This window comes from Delphinus delphis, chromosome 12 (assembly GCF_949987515.2).
Source record: "Delphinus delphis chromosome 12, mDelDel1.2, whole genome shotgun sequence".
Classification (NCBI taxonomy): Eukaryota; Metazoa; Chordata; class Mammalia; order Artiodactyla; family Delphinidae; genus Delphinus; species Delphinus delphis.
The window spans coordinates 88,767,707-88,791,782 of record NC_082694.2 but is presented as its reverse complement, the minus strand read 5'-3'; the positions used below and the strand labels follow the sequence as shown (position 1 = coordinate 88,791,782).

Sequence of the window (24,076 nt, the reverse complement as noted above, 5' to 3'; positions counted from 1 at the left end):
ATGGATTGGGAGTATGGGGTCAGCAGATGCAAACTAGTATATATAGGATGGATAGACAACAAGGTCCTACTGTAGAGCACAGGGAACTATATTCAATATACTGGGACAAACCGTAATGGAAAACAATATGAAAAAGAATATATATATATCTATAACTGACGACAGCAGGAATTAACACAACATTGTAAATCAACTATAACTGTACTCAAACAGCAACAAAAAGTCACGTATGCACAGTTCACCTCCTTCACAGTTTATGACAAGAAACGTCAGAATTTGGGAAAGAAGACTCTAGTTGGACACTTGTGGCTGTGCCAGGTGACAGTATAGAAGAGACCTGGGTGGATCGGCTCTTGAAATAAACCATCAGCAAGGTGAGGTCCTGCACAGAGTCTGATTAATGTTCATGCCAACCGACCAACAAATAGGTATTTATTACTCTTGTGTGTGGAATAATAAAAATACCTATAATAAAAAATGTAAGTTCATTTAATGAGCTTAATATCTTAATGGGAGAAGCATCTGCACAGACATAAGATTTGGCAGATTTAATAAAATAAGAAGAATTTCAGGAAAGGAGGAGCCCATGCGAGGTGAATCACGGAGGGGGAATTTCTCAGGGAAAGCTGAGATACTTCAGGACGATTAGTTTAGGTGTAGAAGGAAGAAAGGACTTACACGCCCATCGTGTGTATAGACACCTGCAGAGGCTCAGCTGACATGCAGATGCTAGAAACGCGTACTTGGATGGACGCGCCAGTGAATGAGCTGGCGAGTCCGTTTGCTGGGGAGATGGTGGGTCAAGGAGACGGCGGGAACAAGGTGGAACCTCGGGGTGATGGGCGTGGCGGAGCAGGAAGCGCTCGGCCACAGGGAGAGTGGGAAGGGCACCTTGGGGGCCTGGACAGACCTGGAGGGTCACTAGTGACCCAGCGGATGGACAGCTGTTGTTGGTTCTTGAGCGCAGGAGGGATCCCTCACCAGCATATTTATAAAGAAATGAATTTAGCAGCAGTTCGAGAGAGCGCAGAGGGGACCAGAGTGAGCCAAGAGGAGACGACCTGCCCGGGGGGGAAGGGCCTCCACCACGTCGGCCTGCGTCCTGAGATGCAGCTGACCCTGCAGGGAGGACAGGCGCAGGGAGGCGGAGAGGAGTTGGGAAACGTTTCAAGGAGGGTCGACGTGGCACGCGGTGCCGAGCCTCCTTGGGTGGCCGCCCTTCCTCTGCTGCATCAGCCCCGCTCAGGGTGTGGAAGCCTGGAAGGCAGACGCAGTCTGGGTCAGCGGTACCCCGGGTGGCACGTCACAGCTCTGAGGCGGCTACTGCACCTGGAAATCCTCTCCAACGCTCACAGTTTAGCAAAACGCACAAACAGGGCCCACACGCCCTGGGGCGACGGGTGACGGAGGAAATGCTGGGTCCTGTTCTGTGCAAGTGGAGCATCTCCTAACACTGCACACCTGTCGTAGGACCAGGGACGCAGAGACGACGGGATGGAAGCCTGTTCTTTAAGGAACTCAAAGCCGAGGGGAGACATTGTGTCAGGGCCCTGAGAACATAACAGAACACAGACGAGCTGAAGGTAACCCTTCTGGAGGTGGACAGAGGCTCCCGGGGGAATCAAAATATGCGCCGTTTTCAAGGAAAATTGCAGGTTTCAGATTAAAAAAGGGTTGGGGCGGATGTTCCAGGCAGAAGGAGCAGGACGCGCAAAGGCCCTGGGGTACAGGCACGTGGGGAGTTCCGGGGGCCTGGGGGTGCTTAGGGTTCACTGGGGGGCCGCCTTCAGCTGGCGCGGGCTCCTCGGAGCTTCAGAGGGACATGGCCAGTCACGCTCGGGAAGCCCACACCCTTGTCACGGACGCTTGTGCAGCATCTGAAATGAACTCCAGCCGTCGCCCGGGAGAGGGCTTGTCACCAAAAGGGCACTGAGGCCATCGCTCTGTGGGTGTGAAGTCGAAAACCTTGGCTTACCAGCTAATCGCTCATATGGTTGCCTAAGAATTGTTTGATTTTTTACATTTAAGTTTTAATCCATTTTCTTTACATATGGGGACAAACTTATTTTCTTCTAGATGGACAGTTAATTCTGCCACTAATCCTTCAATTAATAAATACTAGCTCCACCCCCGCCCCAGCTAAAATACACGCTCTTGCTGTGCTAATTTCCCACCACAGCTGGGTCCCTCTGTGGACCGTTCTGTGCCACTGCTCTGTTTATAGCAGGGCCAATCCTGTTTGAATTCCAGCCTCTGTAGTGGGTTTTGCTCTCTTGTAAATAAGCCTTTAAGGGTGGGATTAACATACGCACACTACTGTATATAAAACAGATAACCAACAAGGACCTACTGTACAGCACAGGGAACTATACTCAATATTTTGTAAGAACCCATAAGGGAAAAGAATCTGAAAAGGCAAAGTAGCAAAACGGATTCAAACTTCCTTTTCACACTCACGTATCAATGTCCGGAAACGGCCGGCGAGGTTCGGATTAGGCCGAAAGCGTACAGTTCACAGTGGGAGATACGTGAGGAGGTTCTTTCATTTTCCAAGCCTGCACCTGCGAGTGTCCTGCAGGCCCCCCTGCCTGCGTCCCCACTGCTGCCTGTTTTCACCCACCCTTTCCCACCTGACGGCGTCTTCCTCGGAAGCATCAGGGGAGCTGTGTGTTTGAATTTGCTCTTCCAAGGGGTCTGAGACCTGAGTTGCAGAAGCTTCACTGGTGATGCCTGAGCAGGTCGTCAGCAGCGCTTTCTAACCTATGGGCTCTGGTCCTGCCTGGGCCTGGACAGAAGCAACCTGGTTACCTCTGCCCGGGTTTGGGTTTCTGATTCCCACTCTAGTGATTCACAGTTAGAAAAATTACCCTTAAGGAACTACTACAGCACTAATTCTTTTATTTTTAAGCCCACTGCTTATTTTAAAAATGAAGAGAGGTTTTCTTAGGAGCTTAAAATGGTTTTATACTTAAAGTCTAGAATTTAAAAGTTTACTTTTGAACCAACAGAAGCCATCAGAAAGACTCACTGAAGAGAGGGCAGTGAATTATGCTGTAACATGTAAACTTGAATCTGGAGGCAGGACTTATCTTACTATTTGATTTCCCCCATCCTCCCCACCAGTAAAATGCACACTCTGGTCAGGTTGAGCCTTAGTGAAGGTAAGAGAGTATCAACTATACCAAAAACCGCACATTCGTAGATTCCTTCAAGCCTTTGGAGGCCGAACAGGCTCCAGGCCACAGCAATGCCCCCGGGAGGGGCTGGAAATGGAGTCCTGGGACCGCGAGGGCCCATCGGTGTCCTAACCCATGTCTCCACGCACCGTCACCGGCGCTCCCTCTGCAGGGACGGGGCAGGGGGGCCTCGGGCCGCGGTCTCCGCGGTGGGCGCAGCTGGGGCTCCACGCAGAGCCGGAGCTCCCTCCTCCTCCCCAGCCGCTCCCCAGTCACTGGGGAAGTAGCAGTCACTTTGTCATCAGCCAGGCCCTACCTTTCACCTGCTGCCACCCAACCTGCGGTCGCTCACTGTTCATTAGCATCACCGAGGAGGGAGGGTTGCAGGCAGGCGGCAGCCCGAGTGGTGTGACAGTGAGAAAGTCGGGGAAGGTATAATGAAGGGAAAACTAGAAGCTCTGGCAAAACCAAGGGTGCAGATCAAACTGCCTGCAGCTGTTTCCCGAGAGCTTTCATGCCCGGGGTCACCGTCTCCTAGGTGACTGAGGTCTCCCAGGTAAACGAGACCGGCTCCACGCAGCTCCACATGATGGAAGCTGCTTCCTCGTCTCAGTTCAGACGCAGGGAAGTTTGGGTTCATAAAGAAATCCACCGGGAAAGATCAGCGAGAATCGGAGATTACGTATCGTGTCATCCTTGAGTAGAGTTAAAAAAATACTGTAACAATTTAAAGTGTTTTCCAAAATATGACATTTTCTGTGAATTTAACGTAGTGCAAATATGTTGATTGAGGATTCCTATCCAGTATTTATATTAAGACAAAGGATAGCGTTATTGTCCAAAGGTTACAAAATTAGAAGAAATAAAGGGGTTTATGGTCCTCGGTTTATAATTTTTCAGTTTAGTTATCCCACCTCTTAGGATGGAAATAAGGAAAAATTAGACAAATAAAACACAGGCAAAGCCTTGGGTTTTCCGCTCCTAACTTTTCCTTTGCTCCCTCCTCTCCTTTTCCCGGTCATGGAGGAGGGGTTACCCAGTCAACTCCCCTCAAAGGACAGAGACCGTGGCTCCCACCGCTTCACCCCAGACGCCCCTGTTTACAGAGGCATGGTTGGTGCCAACAGAGGCAAGAGAGACTGAGACGAGAAACCAGGAATTCTCTGGGCAAACATGAGAAGGAAGCCGCTGGCCGCTGACCGCCTCCTGGCCCTGACTGCGGTGTGAGCGGGGCCTTGCCCACCTGACCCCCACGTGAGCTGCTGCCTCCGTGCTCGGGGACCAGAGGGAAAGCCGCATACGCTCCTCGCTCTTGGACGATTCTGTGAGTAGCAGTTTTGGGGGAAATCTAGGGTAACAGAGGAAGTAGCATATCTGAAGTTCATTGGAATGAGGAGGTTTGGAGGCTGATTAGTTTATGAACTGGTCAATAAGTACTTAGTAAACGGCAAGCAACTCTTTGTGGTCTACAGAGAATTCCTAAAGTCATTGTAAAACACGGCATTAGACAGTGACCCGCACTGGAGCAGGAAGCAACGCCCCTTCCTTGAGGCTGTTCATACGTAACCCATCGGACCCACACCTAAAACTCTGGAGATTTCATATCCAAATCTGAATTCCTGACTTTTTTTCTGGAAAAACCAGGGGATCTGGAAACATTACTCTCTTGGCAACAGTTGGCTGGCGAGGCTGCGTTCCACGTGGCAGCCCCATGTCCATCCCATACCTGTGTGTGACCCCCGCCCAGCCCTGGGGTGTTTGACTGTGTTGCTCTTGATCTGGTTCCAGTTGTCTCAGAAGAGGGGCTCTGACAATGCTGACAGCTGTGTCCAGGCTGCCTGGGGCTGGGTCTCCCTGGGGGTCCCTGCTCCCACCCAGGGCTCTCTGCCCTTGAGGATAACTGCGTTATCCTCAGAACAGAGCAGACATCTAAGTTCCAGGGCCTCTCAGCAGTCAAGGAGAAGCCAGACCTAAAACACGTGAACGTTGTGGGATTTTGTGTAATTTTATAGGAATAGTATCCCATCCTAGCTCCAGACCCCGTATCTGTCATCAGGACTTCCGTGGGCAGTGGGGGCCTGAGGTGTGGGTCTCAGAGGGCTGGATGGATTTGCTGAAGGTTCAGAACATGGCAGCCTCTCCAAAAGCCACCTGAGTCTCTGGCCAGGAGCTTTGGCTCAGTGTTTAATGATGTATTTAAATTCCTCTCCATCCCTCTTCCTGGAGTAGTTGTTCTTTAATTTCCCAGAAAGTTCCTGCAGATAAGTTTGCAGGGACTTTGTACTTGTCTCAAAGGAATTACACTCTTGTCTTAAGGTGCTTGTTTAGGCTTCCATCTTCCCCAGAGACACCTGCACCTCCTGCCCCTCCCAGGGTGCCGGCACTCAGCAGGGACCCACCAAGAGGGTGGATGTGGGCTGGGCGCAAGGTCCTGTGCGGCTCCTGAACACCTCTGGGCCCTGCAGACAGTGGGGTCATCTTCTAACTGTTGGCTCTCCTGACGGAGGGGCTGGCATCCTGGGGCTCCTCTGCGTCAGCAGCGATCCGCCCCCATCTCTGTGGATGCCCATCCACCTGTGTGTGCGGTGAGGCGTTGCAGCTCAGAAGCAGGTGGCCCGGGGGTGACTGTGGCTCCACGTTTCCTAACAAAGTGAATCTCAGTTCTGTCATGTGTAAAATCCCTACTTATCCCACTGGGTGGTCAAGAGACTTGGATGGAATGATTTTATGGGAGAGCCTGGCCTGGTGCCTGGTACTCGAGAGGTGCTTAAAGATGTCTGTGCATCCTTCCCAGTCTGGTTTTCTAGGTGTTGTGTTTTCCCAAAGGCACGGAAACAGAAATGCTCATAATACCCAAGTTAAGGACATACACAGCTCTTGTGATGTAGGGTAAGGTGATGCCATCTGTGCATCTTTAACTAGCTTTTCCTAATACCAAACATTTTACTGGCCTTTGAGTATCTGAACCAGCACCACGGTTCACAGCTTCAGAGTACAGTCTCCACAATGACTTCTAGAGCCCCCAATTTGGCTATATTTACAAAACTTAAAACGTGTGTGGGTGTGTGTGAAGAGGTGGGGAACACAACTTTCTTTTCTAGTTGCGAGTATTTCTCTTGCCCTTTTGACAATCTTCCTTAATCCAAGTATTTTAATAGTTTCTAGACTCCTACGTTCCCTGGATCAGGCTGGAGAACTGCTATAGTCCTGGCACCTGGGGACATGGGGGCATCTCAGACCCACCTGTGCTCGGGTGGACCTGGCCCCAGTGAGCAGTGCTAGGCAGGCTGGGACAGAGCAGGCGTGTCGGTCTCTGGCACGGTGCCTGGCACAGAGCAGTTGCTCGGTGATAAATATTTGCTGAGTTGTACTCAATAAAAATACATGAGCTCCCTTAAAGATTGTGTGGACATTGGGCAAACCTTCTTGGCAACGTAGGGATGGAGGGAAGTTATTTAAGGGGCTTGGATGTTCTACACAGTTAAGGAAAAGAGGGAAAAAAAGTGAATCATTTCCCAGAACTCAATATCCCTCCATAGGAAGGGGAGGCTTCAAAAAAGTGTAGAATGAATATTCAAACAAGGCTGCAGATGGTTTCAGGGACGCCTCACAGGGTCCCCACGGGGACTCTGGCTTCTGCCTGGAAGCAGCATCACGTGGTGGGTCAAGATTACAAAGTACAGCACTTTCAGAGGGTCAGTCAGTGACTTGGGCCAAGGTCAGGCAACTAGAAAAGACAGCGGAGCTGGAGGTCACGGCCGAGTCCGATGCTCAGGCGCTTGACCACCGCCACCTGCCCCCACCTTCAGGGCTGCGAGGCCCCTTCCCGGGGGTCCTGGGCCTCTCCCTGCCCACCCCCGCCCAGCGTTCCTCTCACGGGCCCTCCTGCTTCCCTTCGGCTCAGGACCCCCACCCAGCCTGCTGACTTTGGTGACGGTCCCATCTCTCCTTAGCTGTGAAACTTCTTCAGCAGTGGCCTTTCTCCCAGCCACCGGAGGATGTCACTTCTGGAACCCGCTTCTGAGGTCACTGGGGCCTGTTCCCTGACTCCCCAAAGCTGATCTGTCTCATCCCTCAGCAGACACTCACGCTACGGTCCCCCTTCCCCAGATCACTGGCTTCTGTCCGGTCCCTCAGGTCCACACGCGCCCAGGGCGGAGGTGTCCACTGCCCAGCTGCCACAGCTCAAGCCAGCATCTCTAGTCCTGACCTCTCGTTTCAACCTCGAGTCCACGCTCTGGCTGCTTCCAGGGTATGGTCAGCTCACAGCGGATTCATCTGAAAAGCAGCCTCCTACACCCTCAGCATCGTGTACGTGTCCTCATTGGAGGTTTGTTTCTCTGCACCATGGTCAGAAGGCGCTCCTGCCTGTCTTGTAAGGTCTTGGGAGGAGGGAGCCTGCGAAAGCCTAGAATCGGTCCACGTTCTCAGTGGTTGTTTACGGACCAAAGGAAGGGGTCATTCTTTCAGTCTGAAACCTTAAGATCATATTCGGCCTTTTCCTCGTCTTCGTTTCTCCATCAATCGTTTATCACGTTCCACTCTTTGCCATTGTATTTTTTTCCCACTTCTTTCCATCTCCCTGGATACCGCACCTGTTTAAGTCCTTACCTTTTAAGACTGACTCACTGCCATTCTCTCCTAGAGGCCTGTCCCCTTGTCAACCTGTTACATGCACAGTTGTGATGCTACCCTATTTCCATCATGGAATTCTCTGGCTTAGGAATGCAGAAAAGTTCCCGTTGACTTCCTTAAGTCTGAGCAACAATGCCTGCCTTCCTTTTCTTCCCTTCTTCTACATTACTGGGTTGAAAAAAATCAAAAGAAGTACAGCGACACATCAGCTCTGCGGTGGTGATACAGCAACAGCTATAGTCCCTTCATTCAACTTCCTCATCCCAAGATTACGAACCTTCTCTCTACTCTGGAAACATAATGAATGAATAGAGCAGCTTTCCCTTCGTATGCTTATCGTTTATAAAAGGCGGCTCCATTTGCACACACTTTTCTGTGCGTTGCTATTCTTCACTTATTAAAAATCACAGCTATCTCACCAGGTCAATGCCTGTGGCTTACACTCAATATTTTTTTAACTGAAATATAGTTGATTTACAATGTTGTGTTAATTTCTGCTGTACAGCAAAGTGATTCAGTTATGCATATATATATTTACAGTCTTTTCTTTTTTTAATAGTCTTTTCTTTTATGGTTTATCATAGGATACTGAATATAGTTCCCTGTGCTATGCAGTAGGACCTTGGTGTTTATCTATAGTATATATAATAACTTACCTCTGCTCACCCCAACCTCCCACTCCATCCCTCCCCCAACTCCCCACACTACCCTTGGCAACCACAAGTCTGTTCTCTATGTCCGTGATTTTGTTTCTGTTTTATAGATAGGTTCATTTGTGTCATATTTAAGATTTCACTTGTAAGTGATAGCATGTGATATTTGTCTTTCTCTGTCTGGCTTACTTCACTTAGTATGATAATCTCGAGGTCCATCCATGTTGCTGCAAATGGCATTATTTCATTCATTTTTATGGCTGAGTAATATTCCATTGTATATATGTACCTCATCTTTTTTATCCATTCCTCTGTTGATGAACATTTAGGTTGTTTCCATGTCTTGGCTATTGTGAATAGTGCTGCAATGAACACAGAGGTGAATGTATCTTTTTAATTATAGTTTTGTCCAGACATAAGCCCAGGAGTGGGATTGCGGGATCATGTGGTGACTCTATTTTTAGTTTTCTGAGGAACCTCCATACTGTTTTCCACAGTGGCTACACCAACTTACGTTCCCACCAACAGTGTAGGAGGGTTCCCTTTTCTCCACACCCTGTCCAGCATCTGTTATTTGTAGACTGTTTAATGATGGCCATTCTGACTGGTGTGAGGTGATACCTCATTGTAGTTTTGATCTGCATCTCTCTAGTAATTAGCAATGTCGAGCATCTTTTCATATGCCTATTGACTTCTTTGTAGAAATGTCTGTTTAGGTCTTCTGCCTATTTTTGGATTGGGTTGTTTGTTTTTTGGTTGTTGAGTTGTATGAGATGTTCTGTTTGTATATTTTGGAAATTAAGCCCTTGTCAGTTACATTGTTTGCAAATATTTTCTCCCATTCTGTAGGTTGTCTTTTCCTTTTTTTTTTTTTTTATGGTTTCCTTTGCTGTGCAAAACCTTGTAAGTTTGATTGGGTCCCATTTATTTATTTTTGTTTTTATCTCTATTGCCTTGGGAAACTGACCTAAGAAAACATCGGTACAATTTATGTCAGAGAATGTTTTGCCTATGATCTCTTCTAGGAATTTTATGGTGTCATGTCTTATGTTTGTCTTTAAGCCATTCTAAGTTTATTTTTGTTACACTCATTTTTTGAATGGCTACATAATATTCTGCAGCCCAAAATGTATCCAATCATCTCTGTAAATTCCCCTACCAATGGATAGTTAGGTTGTTGTATTTCATTTATTTGTTTTATTCCACTATAAAAAGGTGCAATAAATATCACACACATCTCTGTACGCATTTCCACAATATGGTTTTCTTAAAAGATATTGTCGGTACTGTTAGAAAATGTAAAACTCCATGTACTCGTTAGTAAAGTATGATTATGCCCATTATCTAAGTGCTTATCTCCAATGGGTCCCACCAGTCTGTTATTTTTACTGAGTGAAGTTACCTGTCACGTGGTTGCTTACATTTTTCCTTCTCCAACCAAGAATGAGGGTCAGTATTAGCCAGATTTAGCCTCCTAAGTTTCCCCTGCTAGGAAGTTCTTATTCTCACCCTTTGCCTATTTTTCTTCTTTTAAAAATTTTCACATCAATTCATAATAGCTCTTTGTATGTTTAAGGTGTTAACCCCTTTGCCCATCTTATCTGCTGCAAGTATTTTCTTTTTTTTCCTTGCTGGTGGTGTTTTTCCCAAACAGAAGCACACAACGCAGGCCATCCCACGGTCATGTGGACAGAGTCCCAGCGCTCTATGGCCGGCGTGCCTTCCCCACTCAGCCCCATCTCCTGGATGTCCTCAGCCTGCCCACCAGTGGACCCCAGTCCCCTGGGCCTTCTCCGGGCTCAGCCCCTCATGACGTCGATGGGCACAGGCTGCTCCCGCCTGGCATGTCTGGCCCACTTCTGGGGTCTGTTCTATACCCTGGGCTCTGTGTTTGTGAACTGGCCAAGAAGGATGCTCCTTTGTCTAATTAACGCCTGCCTCAGCCAGACAGGCCCCTTGGGTGGGAGCAAAAAAGAAGAGAGAGATGACACATCCCTTTCTGACAGTGACAAAACCACCAATGTGATGAGAAAACTGCCTTGAACAAATAGTCAATAATGTTCTGTATTCACAAGCAGATCTAAGTCTGCTTCTGAGACTATATATCTGGTCTATATTCAGCATTTCCCAACTTTCTTCCCAATTTAAATTTTGATGAAGTGGCACAAAAAATAAAATTCAAAGATTCAAACATGTTATGACATTATAACAATTAATAAAAATGTTCATTTATATAAAGATTTGAAACTGAGTGATTTTTTAGTTTATAAATTTTTTAAAAATCCAGTTTTTATAAAATTATTTTACTCTATTTTTGGGGGGGAACACTACTAAATGGATAAAGAACAGAAAAATTAGAGAAGCTTACATCTACAAGTGAGAGAAGGTGTAATCTGTGAACCAAGTTTGTGTTCAGGGGAGACGAAATACACAATTCACTGAAAATTTCCAGAAATTAAAATACCTTGGAAATTATTGAATAGGCAAGATATATGAATTTTAGAGGGAAAGGGCTGGGCTTGGCACTTAGTTTCTCCCACTTACTGCACAGTTTCACCCTTCAAGACTCAGCTGGTCGTCTGTACAAACTGCGCAGTGAGAGGAGTGTCTTCCTGCGAGCTCAGTGCAGGGTCGGATGGGTGTGAAAACTCAGGATCGCCTGGGGCTCTTTAAACTGTGGAGTGCTGTGCCCACGTGCCCACGTAAGGAGGGACGTTGTGTCCTGACTGGTCCTGCGACCTCATGCGTCCATCTCAGCGGGAGGAAAACACCAGACGAGACGCACCCCTCACCTCAAGGAGCTTTCAGAGATCGAAGTAAATGTACCCGCAAAAGAAAAGTCACCCAAATGGTAGGAAGAGAAGCTAAAGAAACAGCACATAACAGAAAGTGAGAGAAAGCTCTAGAAGGATGTTGGGGGGAAGGAGTATTGAGTTGGGACCCCGGGGTGCGAGGGGGCACTGCGTGCAGTCCGCTCTCCTGACACTGCCCACACTGGGAAGTAGTCAGGTGGCCGCGGGTCAGTGTGGGGAAGTTTCATCCCTGGGACGGTGGGATGCCGGGCTGGTGACCCCTCTGACCCCTGATGTGGCCTGGGCTTGGTCTCAGGAGACGGGTGGTGGATTTCTGAGACAAGTTCCAGGAGAAGGGTGGGACCACAGGCCGGAGGCCCACAGACGTGCAGTGGACAGGCCACGAAGGGGGCCCCTCCAGGCCTGGTCTCACGGGCCCAGGGGTGAGACAAGAGCTCGGGGAGGGTTGAAGGGAGCTTCTCTCTCTTTTCTAAACCCCTGGGATAGGGCTGGTCAGCCCATGGGGGGCGGGGGTGGTAGATACGTAAAGAGGAGAAGACGAGGATGAAACAAAGGCCTTGAAGAGGAGGCCGTGGAGACACTTCGGGGCGGGACGAGGGCACCTGGGGGGACGGGGCCGCGGAGGTCGGGGAGCGGGCAGCCGTAGTGACCACGGAAGGATGCAGTTTGCCGACAACGGCCTAGGGCAGACATCCGCGCTGTCAGCGGTCTACGCACGCGCAGTGCACAGCCTCCTCATGGACCACTCGCAGCTGGTGGGGCGGGGTCAGGGGGTTACCTTGCAGGAAGTCTTCTCTCCTAGGAACGGAGGCAGCGTGACTCTGTGGGCAGGACACAGGCCCAGAGTCAAGTTCTCTCTAAGTTCTAATCCGGGTCCTCCCCAGCCTGTGACTGCGGCAAAGTCACTTAATTTCTCGGTGCCTCGATTTCTCCATCTGCAAAACAGGGACCACAGGGTAAACCCCCTATTGATTTCACGACGACACCAGGAAGCAGCGTGAATAGAGAACATGCCCTCGGCAGTGACCATGGACCCTCCTGCTTTCTCCAGGGACCACATCTTCTGTCCTCCCCACATACAACGGTGCCCTTGAGAATTTCTCTCCTGGACTTGGGGCCGCTGCTTTGTCTCCGAGAAAGGGTCTTCCCTGGGTTCCATCTGGGAAGACTTGTTCCCTGCCAGCCAAGTCAGCTGCGCAGACTGTGGAACACTCTGCCCTACCTGAGGAAATTAGATAGTCGAGTCAAATAAGAAGGAGCGGGAGGCATTGAGCGGGAGTCCATTGTCCTTGGAACTCAGCCATCCGTCCTGTTACCTGGGAACCAGCTGCCCTGTGTGCTCCCATCCACACTTAGGGCTGAGCTGTAAATCCTTTCCTTGAACACTTAATCTTCCCAAGGCCTGATTTGCTCCCCACAGACAAGGACTAAGAGTTTGCTCATGTGTGTCTTGCTAGGAACACAAGGACGTAAACCACAGAAGATTCAAACTCATAAATTCCCAGAAAGAGAAAGGAATTAGACCAGATTTGTCTTTCTGCTTTTCACGTTTGCCATTTAGAACAAAGAATGTCTCCCCACCTCCTCCTTGGGATTTAATAACTTCCCCTAAATTTTCCCAGTTCATCTGTCTCCGGGCTCAGCCCTCGAGTCCTCGTGACTCTGGAGCAGCCAGACCACCTGCTTTGTCTTAGGTGCTGCAGCCAGGGGCTGGTTAATACAGCTTTGTTGATAGGAAGACAAAGAAAAGAAAAAAGAAAAAGAAACGAAGGGAGAGACAGAGAGAGAAAAGAAGACAGCGCTCCTGTGGACCCGCACAGGAGGAATTTTTGATCTAATTGAGCGGCTTGTTACACAAGTGACCCAACCAGCCAGTAAAATGTTTAATGGTTAAAAGATTTGGAATCAGATGGACTTGGGTCACAAAGGCACTACCACTTACTACCTCATAACCTGAGCTGGTTGTTCATAAGCATTTATTTCCTAGAATTTTTCAATATCTAAAGTAGATAATATACAAGAAGGATCTAGCTAACCGTAAATGCTCAGCAAATGGTAGTATGTTTGTATATTATTATCACTGTATATCTATTTATTAATATACCTCCATAATATCTCTGAGTTTCAGTTTCTCATTTATAACCATGATGATGTAGACAGCTCCCTAAATAGGGACGCCTTTAATTAACTCAACCACTATTTACTGAGGGCTCGCCTGCCTGCACTCAGCTAGACTTGCGTGACTCGGTATGAAACAAGATAGGTAAGACATTCCTGCATAAGTTCAAAGGAAGAATAAAAGAAAGAATAGCGCAGAGTTAGGATCAACACAGTTGCAACCTTAAATATGCGAAAACTAATTTTGAAGGGGTGTCAAGAAAAAGAGAAAGGATGAAAGAGCAGAAGGAAAAAACACAAAAAGCAGTACGTTTGGGTAAAATAGAAATTCCATACCCATCTCTGAATTTATCAAAGAAACCCCAGTAATTGAGATAATACAACATAATGTACTAAAACACAAATGAAAACAGGTTAATACACTGACAACACGCTCAGTTTTGATACGGTGACATATGTAGATGCTGGCCTTTTAAAATAAATTATTTTATAAAACTATAGCTATAAAAAGCACGTTTTAAACAGCAAATATTCAACTCAGTGTGAGTAATATTATCCAGAAATATACATATAAATAGCTCATACTATTTAAAAATTAAACAATTAAATTATATATGAACGAATGACAAGCAAACTGTTAATTATGGTTCAACTCCTGATCTCGGCATAAATTAAATTAGATTTGAGATTCCTATTGACTACAGTTGTCACATAAACCTGCGGCGCACTCGCCTGTGGGTTTCGTGTTCTGGTGACAACAAAGTTGTTAGACCACGTCCCTTACAGAGCCCGTGGGAGATGCCACAGAGCCAAGTGTCCCCTGAAAGCTGCACATCGACGTTATTTAATCCGAGGACGGCTTCCGGTGGCTCCGAGCAGAGTACTTATTGCACAAAGACAGAGGTTCCCTCCCTGGGCAGCACAGGGATCAGGCAAGTCCCACCCACAGCCCAGCAGCCGAGGGGGGTCAGGCACCCTGACAGGTGGTTCCAGGGTTCACAACCGATCTGAACCCCTCTTCTTTGGGACCCAGTCTGTTTCTTTTTCAATGGCAGAAATTCCCTCTGGGAAATTTATTTCAGGAAATCAAGGTCTCAGACCTATTATTTTTTTTTATTTGCTTTTGAAAAACGTGCATTACAAGTATCTGTATTGAGAGGCTGAAGGCAAGAGAGACTGCTGGGTGTTGAAGGAGTCCAGCAGGCCTCACACGGCTCTGTCTGCCCTTCCTCCCTCTAGATGCAGGGCACAGGAGCTGTTTATTTTCCAGACCCCCTGACAGTCTCCTCCCTGGGCTTCTCCTCTGCCTTGTTGACACTCAGCCCAGGCATTTTTCCCAGAATGAGAACCTGCAGGAAAGTTTCCCTCTGAGATCTTGCATGTCAGGAAATGTCTTTATTTCGCTCTCAGGCAGGACTTCCTAAGTGTAAATTGCTTCCACGAGACTAGAAGGCCAGGCCTCCAGCGTGGCCTCTGCCGCTGAGGCCAGTCTGATGCCACCTCTCATCAGAAGCAGTTCTCCCTCCCCCTGGGCTCATGTGTCGCTGTGGGAATCCGTTCTCCACTCTTACTGCTCAGCACTCAGTGCACACACGACCTGAAGCGTGCTGGTCGCTGACAAGTTGCTTCTCCTTTCTTTGATAACTTCTCCCTTTTTATTTTCTTTACTGTGTGTTTTTTAAAAAAATATCCACCAACTGGATTTGTGTTGTCTAATGTGTCCTACTGATAAGTTGATCCTAGTGAGCTTGGCTTTTGTTTTTGTTTTCATTCTTTCTGTTTCCTCTCTATCTTCTGGAAGGTTTTTTCAAATTTATCTTTGAGTTCTTCAATTGTATTTTAAAATTTCAAGAATCCTATTTTATACGCCCAAATTGTTTTTTATCACAGTTATACATTTGCATTTATTTTGGTGATTATTTGTCTTTACAAGAGGTTTAAGACCAGGCCTCTGGTGGACCATTTCTCTCCCTTTGACTCAGTCCCTGTCATCCTCTGGGAGAAGCTGAGGGGCACCCTAACCCCCAGGCTGGCTCAGGTGCCCTCTTCGTGCTCCTATGACATCTTGTGTTTCTTTTTATCACAAAATTTATTTATTCACCCAGCCCATTCATGTCTTCTCTTTTGTACCTTTTCTTATTTCAGACAGAAACTGCATTATTACATGGTACTGTAACAGTTCGCTTTCTCTTCTATTTGAAGTGGTGCAAAACCCCTCCTTTCATATTTTGGGTATTTACAGCATAAAACAGAGAATGTGCCACGGTCAGGCCCATTCCGGCAGGAGTCCTGACTGGATTCTCCCATCCCTCCCACCGCTGTGGCTGCTTCTCTGTGTGGAAGGTGCCAGCAGGGAGGACGTAGAGGCAGCAGGAAATCACGAAACCCCATTTCCCTGTCCAGCTCTTCAGATCTAGGTGAAGACATTCAGAATGGAACGGGGGGGCTCAAGGTGACCCCAGAAGTTATGAGTCAGGTAGGCTGGAGGCTGGCTTTCTCTTGGGAGGTTCTGCCCAGCTGTGTGGAAGCCGTGTTGGGTGGCTTGGAGGTGTTGGGTGTTGTCTTCTAGACCAGGACCTAATGCTGCTCAGGGTGAAAGGCATGGTGGTGCCACAGGCCTGTCTTGCCTCTCTACGTGCAGGTTCATTACCCTGGGTCAAGTCCTGGTACCTCTTGGAGTCTTCAGGAAGGTCAGGATGGAGTTGCTCCTGCAGTGAACCTTCCCCATCACTGGAGATACCCAACCATGGCTCAGGTGTCCCTTCTAGGCATGAGGTACCATGGAAAGAACAAGGATCGAATCCCAGCTCTGGTATCTATGAGCTTTGTAACCTTTAATACTCAGAAGATATACCCACAGCTAACATCACACAAAACAAAGCAGAACGCACACTTTCCAATTTCAAAATGTACTACAAACAATAGTAATCAACATAGTGTGGTACTAGCATAAGGATAGACACATAGACAAGTTGAATGGAATCGTGAGTCCAGAAATAAACGCATGCATCTTTGTCGGCCGAGTTTCACAAGGGCGCCAAGACCATTCAAAGGGGAAGGACAGCCTCTCCAACAAATGGTGCTGGACATCCCCACACAAAACAATGAATTGGAGTCCCTGTCTCACACCATGTAACAGAATGAACTCAACTTGGATCAAAGGCCCAAATGTAAGAGATAAAACTATAAAGAACTTAGAAGAAAACCTAAGAGTAAATCTTCACGACCTTGGATTTGGCAAATGATTCTCAGATATAACACCAAAAACACAAGCAACTACGGCAACAACAAAATAGGTAAATTGGACTTCATCCAAATTAAAAAAAAAATCTTTTGCGTTAAAAATACACCATGAAAAAAGTGAAAAGGACAACCCACAGAATGGGAAAACATATCTGCAAATCATAAATCTGATAAGGGACTTGTATCCAGAATATATAAAGCACTCTTATAACTCTGTAATAAAAAAAGACAATTCAATTAAAAATGGGCAAAGAATCTGAATAAACATTTCTCCAAAGAAGATATACAGATAGCAATAAGCACATGACAAGACACTCCTTGACATCATCAATCATCAGAGAATTGCAAATCAGTACCACGATGACATACCACTCGATACCCACGAGGATGGGTAGACTCAGAAAGTCAGGTAATAACAAGTGTCGGGAAACGCGGAGAAATCAGAACCCTCACGCACAGGTGGTGGAAATGCAAATGACGCAGCCACGTCAGCAAACAATCAGGCAGGTCCTCAGATGATGAGTCAAAAAGGTACTGCATGACCCAATAATCCCACTCTTAGGTAAGAAATGAACAAGTACACACAGAAGCTTGTACAAGTATGTACTCAGCAGCAGTGTTCATGATATTCAAAAATATGGAATCAATTTAAATTTCCATCCGCTGATGAATGGAAACTAAAATGTGGTCTCTTCATATATGGAATATTGATCCGTCATAAACAGGAACAGCACCCGCTGCAACATCGATGAGCCTCGAGCACGTTGCGCTGAGTGTAAGAATCAGGTCGATAAAGATCACATATTACGTGATCCCATTTGTATGCTGTGTCCCGAATCAGAAGTTTATGGAGACAGAACGTAGATTAGTAGTTTTCTAGGACTAAGGACTAAGAGGGTAGGGTGGGAAGTGGGGTGGGAAAGCTGAAGTCCATGGGGTCACTTTTCAAAGTGATGGAAATGTTCTAAAGTTGACTGTGGTGACAATTGCACTTATCTGTGAATACACGAACACCCACTGAACGGTGCACTGTAAATGGGTGAAATGTGTGGTAGGCGAATTATATCTTAATAAAGCTGTTAAAAATATTCATAAGACACCCCGGGGCGACACTCAGGAGTTATCAGTGAACCAGCCGGACCTTCTGAGCCACCAGGGAGCACACCCCATTCCTGCCTCCACGCCTGGGGCCGGATGCTCTCGGGCCCAGGGGCGTTTTCTCCCTGGGTTTAAGGTGTGAGGCTTCCCTGGTATGATTCTGGGGTCTCCCCATTCCCAGCCCTGTCCTCCCAGTTCACTGCTTCTCAGATAGCACCTGATAGTGTACCTGACTGTTGCCGGCCAACAGCTGGATTCTGACTGTGCCAACCCTGCGAGGGAGCAAGCCAATCGGACTCCCCCTGAGGCCCGGGGAAGGGCTGTGTTGGGCCCAGCTCACAGCTGGTTGTGGCGAAGCCGGCCGGACCTCGGTCTCAGGGCCGCCAGCCCGCACACGTGCCGAGCGGGGAGGTGCGCAGGTGACGCTGCCTTCCGAGACCTGGTGTGCCTGTGGCTTGGGCAGACCAGCTGGCCACCTGCAGGGCGCCCAGCGCCAGCGCCTGGCAGTGCCCGGCAGCACTTTGGAAGCAGGCTACCCTCCCACTCGGCTTGATCGTTCTCACAAAGGAGAGAGGACGCTCACGAGAAAGGTGAGATCCTCGTTCCCAGCGAGCTCCGGGTGGGTGACCGAATTGTGTCAACATGAAATGTCCCTGCAGTGTCTGCAGTGTCCTCACGGCCCCTCCCTGGTGTGCGGTGGTGTAGCGCCCCCCACGTAGACCTCCTGGTTGACCAGTATTAGCTGAAGGCATCACCATGGAAGCATCTGACCAAGATACTGGACGCTACATCTCTTCTCTATGCACCAGATTTACCTGGTAAATAACTAACTGTTGAAGCAGGCCCGGATCCCTACCAGACGGCCGCCCTGTTCTTCGACAGCAAGTCAGTGCCTCCTAACTGATGCTATTTCATTCTTCGCCAGGGGGTGGGACGTGCAGGAATCCTGTTTTCCGCCCGAGCAGTTGGGAGAGTTGAGTTGCTTCTATCTAGCGGCAAAGTGGGCATTTAATACTTTAATAATCAGCCCATGTCCTCCTGAGCCACCCTTCGTGGGAGCCCTCCAAGTTCATTCCTTACCCACAGTCACTTAATTAATCCCCACACAGCTCTTCACAGCTGAAGGGGCCCCGGGAAGGTGAGTCATCCTGGAGGGTGTGCAGCTCTGCAGGGCCCAGGGGAGCCTGGCTGGGGCGGGGGAGGCGGGAGGCTGTGGCTGGTCCTGTGGAGGTTCCGTCCCTCCTGCCCTGGGGGAGCCGGGCCTCGCGTCCCTCCTGCACTGGGGGAGCCGCTGCATCCCGGGCCCCTCCTTCCTGACATTTAACCGCCCCTTCCTCTCCACAGTCCTGTGAAGTAGCCCTTAGTCCTTAGCCTCTCCTACAGATGACACCTCACCCAGACGAGGGTGGAGCAGCCCCGCTGGGGTACCAGCACCCGTGTGGTCACCGCAGTCCGATGATGCCAGAATGAGAGAAAGAATTACAACAGTGGACGAAAGGCTGGTGACGTGGAGAGACACGCACCACATCCTCCGATGAGAGGCCGACTCAGAAAGCAGCACTTACACTGGTTGTGGTTCAGATGAAGCCTGGGAAGGATTAAGTGACTTTGCTCCCTCAGCAATTAGGGGTGGAGACTGCGTCCGAGTCAGGTGTCTGTCGGGCGCTGGGGACACAGCAGGGACATTGCTCAGGGGACCTAGAGCCAAGACAGGAGAGAGAGTCCGATCCTGGGTGTGCGGGATGTCAGGGGGAGGGGCTGGGGAGGGCAGGGGCGGCCCCTGGGGTAGGCTGGCCAGGAGGGCTCTCCGAGAGCTTGGACAGACAAGCAGGGAACTTCTTCCTCCTGCCTCTTAAGCCCTGACACAAGCCTGTTGGGAATTTAGGACCAGGACAAGCAGGACACCCACTGCAGGGCCCCACAGCTGCAGGGGCTGTCTGCGTCCTGCAGGGCACCCAGCGGGGCCATTCCTTGGGGGCACAGGAGAGAAATAAGGGAAATCCAGCGCCTCCCCTAGTGCGGCTATTTCAGCTGCTGATGGGCAAGGCAGCTTCCAGGGGAGGTGGGGGACATGCGTGAAGGCAGAGTTTAAAAGACAATAAAAGAAAGTAATGCTTCGAATCAGGAGAGAGAAGCTGGCCTGCTGGATGACAAGAGCAAAATGATAATGTAGAATGTACACGTGTATACATACGTACACACACCTGTATTTATTTACGTGATGTGAGACCATGGAGCCGCATAGAACCAACCATTCTACGTGGCCAAGTGTCTGATTCCCTGGCCTGTCAGTCTCAGCTCTGCCGTTCTACGCTTATCAGCCAGGTTACGTCCAATTAAAGCAGACCCTCGTTGTCTTGGTATGGATTTCACTACACAGACGGCAATTAAAAAGCATCTCCCTGCTTAAATGACGATTTAAAGGAGGTGGTGATAATTGAGTCCACAGGCCCCCAGCAGCTGTGCCGCCCTCCATTTCGAGCAGCCGGAGCGCTGCGGGGGGGCACCTGGGGCTTCGAGCTGAGCCGGTGTCTCAGGAGGGAGACGAGCGGGTTATTGTTCAGTTCCGAGGCCTCCAGGACTCAGCTCTGAGTCACCTTGGGGAGCAGGCCTCAGCCTTCGCATCGACCATGTGAGGCCCGGCTCCCCGAGCACACCTGGCACAGGCGGTCCTCTTCCTCCTACTCACTCCCCACCTTCTCGGCACCGCACACGTCATGCAGGAGAGTGGAAAATGGAAAGGAGCCTCATTCCCAGCAACACGGATGGTGACGGGGTTCCTCATTCATCGCTTCCCAGAGTGAGGGGGGAGACTGCGGAGTGAGGGGGCGACTGCAGAGTGAGGGGGGAGACTGCAGAGTGAGGGGGCGACTGCAGAGTGAGGGGGGAGACTGCAGAGTGAGGGGGTGACTGCAGAGTGAGGGGGGAGACTGCGGAGTGAGGGGGCGACTGCAGAGTGAGGGGGGAGACTGCAGAGTGAGGGGGGAGACTGCGGAGTGAGGAGGAAGACTGCAGAGTGAGGGGGCGACTGCAGAGTGAGGGGGGAGACTGCAGAGTGAGGGGGGAGACTGCGGAGTGAGGGGGGAGACTGCAGAGTGAGGGGGCGACTGCAGAGTGAGGGGGGAGACTGCAGAGTGAGGGGGGAGACTGCAGAGTGAGGGGGAGACTGCAGAGTGAGGGGGGAGACTGCAGAGTGAGGGGGAGACTGCAGAGTGAGGGGGGAGACTGCAGAGTGAGGGGGGAGACTGCAGAGTGAGGGAGGAGACTGCAGAGTGAGGGGGGCGACTGCAGAGTGAGGGGGGAGACTGCAGAGTGAGGGGGCGACTGCAGAGTGAGGGGGGCGACTGCAGAGTGAGGGAGGAGACTGTCGATTGTTGTCAAACAGCCCTGGTCTCTGCCCTGATCCAGCTGCCGGCCAGTTCTTCGGTCTGTTCACCCAACTGCTCTGAGTCCCAGGCTCCCTTCATGATGTGGGCTAATTCCTGCCCGTTAGGTGGTGGGAAACTTAAATGAGGTAATGGCTAAGATGCCCAGCACAGAACCAGTGCCCGATCACTGCAAGCCTTTCTCCCCACGGAAAAAGAATTGTAGCACTGTTTGAAGTGCTTACGATGCAATTTTGAAATAAATATTAGGTTGCAAAAGGACAGGTATACTATGCTCCTAACCAGAAACACCATGGAAACGAAAAATACTGGCAAGAAATAAGTACAGATGTTGATAATACCTGTGATGGCGGGGGTGGATTTTGGAACACGTCCTTTTTAGCCACCAGACTTTCCCTCCCGTCTCAGGCCCTTCCAGGGAGACAAACATGTTTATAGCTTTGCTTGTGTCTGCTGTAACACGCTCATCTAAACACAGACACACAAACACACAATTTACCTAGACATGGTCAGCCTACCAAATATGTAAATGCATAGGACTACTCATTTTTAAACATAAATTCGATCACATCTTACACATTCTTCTACAAAGTTTTTTTTTTCAGTTACCGTTGGAAACATTTCCACGTGGGTGTAATAAGCTATACGTCAAATTTCATGATGAGTGGTAATTATTCCATAATATGGCTACACACGATTCATGAAACGATCAAACGTCTTGATATACGTTCGGATTGCTTCCTGTTTTTCACTAACAGATACTGATGCTCTACTAAACCTTGTCTGGTCTCCTCCTCAGGCACGTGGACTGATACTTCTCAACATTTAAAAATTCAGCAGATACCAGCAAGCTGCCCTTCGAAGCGGTCAGATCCATTCACAACCAGTAAAAGTACGGATGCGACGTTTCCAGCACGTCGGCAGTAGCTGCGTCACCGAACTCCGCTTGTTTCCCAGGTGGCTGAGCCCGAGCTGACGGCCGTTCCTCGCTCCTCTGCTGCGATTTAGTTGTTTCCTGTACCTTTCTGGTTATGCTTCTGTGTGTTCCGAATACTCATGTTTTTTGTGTTATTCACGCAGCACATACTTCTCCCCAGGTTATCACTGGCCTTTTGCTCGGTTTGTGGCTGTTTTAGACGTTGACAGGGTGACACTCAGTCTTTCCTCGTGTAACTTCTACTTTTCATTAAGACGGCCCTTCCGACTCTGAGTGAAAGACTTACCCCAGGATGTTTTCCTAAATCCTCCCCAAACACAAACAGCTCAAGTCTGTTTGAGGATGTGCCTGGTTCCAGGGACCACCATGGCCTGGAGCAGCCGCCCTGGGACCGTGACCCCCCTGCTTGGGAGCCCGTGAGCTGTCTGCCCGGTGCGGCAGTAACGCTGCGCGTTCTGAGTGGAGGTGGGAAACGGGCAAAGGGGTGACACCCGGGAGGGAAGTGGCCGGGGTCTCGGGCAGCAAGAGGGCTCTTTGCAGGTCGGGAACCCTGCTTCTCTAGGGGGTGTGTGCGGTCAAACCCGAGGGAAGAGGTAGCTGGTTGAGGATGGAGGGGGAGGGGCACAGGCCCAGGGAGAGAAAGAGTTTGGGGTTAAAGGGACAAAACAGGCAGGGCAGGTCCTCACGGCTCCTGATGCCACAGAACGGGTCTCGTTTCTGTGCTGAGCATGACAGGAGGTTGGAATTCAAAGAGGGGGCACGTGATCCAGTTAAGTTCTGAACAGGCCCCTCGTGCCTGGCCCTCAGTGCCCCATCTGGGAATCAGAGTGCGGCCCAGAGCAGCCCGGGTCCCTCCTCTTGGGAAACAGGCCGTTCCCCACAGGTCTGACACCTGCTGACACTTAGACCATGGAGGGACCGACGATATGGCTTGTACTTGTGTCTTTGATGGTGTCAATATCCTGAGATCCTGCCGTGAACAAGCTCTGTCTTCATGCAGTAGAGTGCCAGCCACCAAACTGTACTTCCAGAAACTTCTGAGAGTCAGCAGATGCGGGCTGGGCTCCCCACCTCAGGGCTTAGGGTCGTAGGGCAGACAGCCCCGCAGGTGTCCCAACTTCACTCACGCACTCTGCACAGTGCTTTGGTCGTAAACGGAGCAACCTCTGAATACTGGCTTAACAGGGCTTGCCTCTGCCACGAAACTCCACAACACAGCTCTACTGAGAACACACAGGGCCCCTCCAAGTCGGGGGAGGCCTTTGCAGGGTATGAGCTGGGATTCTTCTATATCCAAACAGGTACGAGCCCCTGTCCCACCCCACGAACTCTGACACCCACCTCCAGGTGGTCTGAAACGACAGCGTAAGCTCTAGGTTGCTTAATAGCCTCTCTATTTGATGCAAAAGTAGTTTTCCTTTGTCACACTCAGAGTTCCATAGCATTAATTTAAAATAACTTTTTATAAGAAGAAATGCAAATTCAACCAGGTGAAAGGTGACAGAACTTGTAGTAGGAGACACATCAATCTTTCCTTTCCCTCTAGAGAATCTCTGGGGAATCAGAGCTTCTGTGGGGTCAGAACCAGACGCAATGTGTTGATGAATAAGGTCAAACTTCATCCTTACTTATCCATCCAAAAGTACCATTTTTCAGCCCACAAGCTGACATGGCCACATCGGTCAAATGTGATAGAAGATGGGTCATCCACCCATGTGTGACCAGATCACGCCAGGCATGTTTCATCTTAAAGCGCGACTGCTGCTGAGACCTGGCAGCTCGTCTGAGGGGCGGAGCAGCCCGCGTGGCCCACGGCCAGGGCTCACTGTCGCAGCCGAGGACTGGGCAGACTTCCCCACCGTCTGGAGGAGAAAACAGCCTCCGCGGCTGTGTAGGACCAGCTTCCTGTGCTGTGAAAGCAATGCTACCGTCGTTCCTGTAAATGTTGTTTCACTCCACCTAATTGTTAGGGTTGAGTTGTGTCTGGAAAAGTCATAGGTTGAAATCCTAACCCCCG

At 49.5% G+C, this 24,076-nt stretch overlaps 1 protein-coding gene across 7 annotated transcripts in view; it reads right to left on the bottom strand.

Moving 5' to 3' along the window:
- MYT1L (myelin transcription factor 1 like) overlaps positions 1–24,076 on the bottom strand; it is a 398,116-nt gene that overhangs the window by 138,937 nt on the left and 235,103 nt on the right. For all 7 annotated transcript variants that reach the window (XM_060027164.1, XM_060027163.1, XM_060027167.1 and 4 more), the window contains exon 5: positions 12,056–12,212. The gene's annotated coding sequence lies outside the window, so the exon portion shown is untranslated. The remainder of the gene's footprint in view (positions 1–12,055; positions 12,213–24,076) is intronic.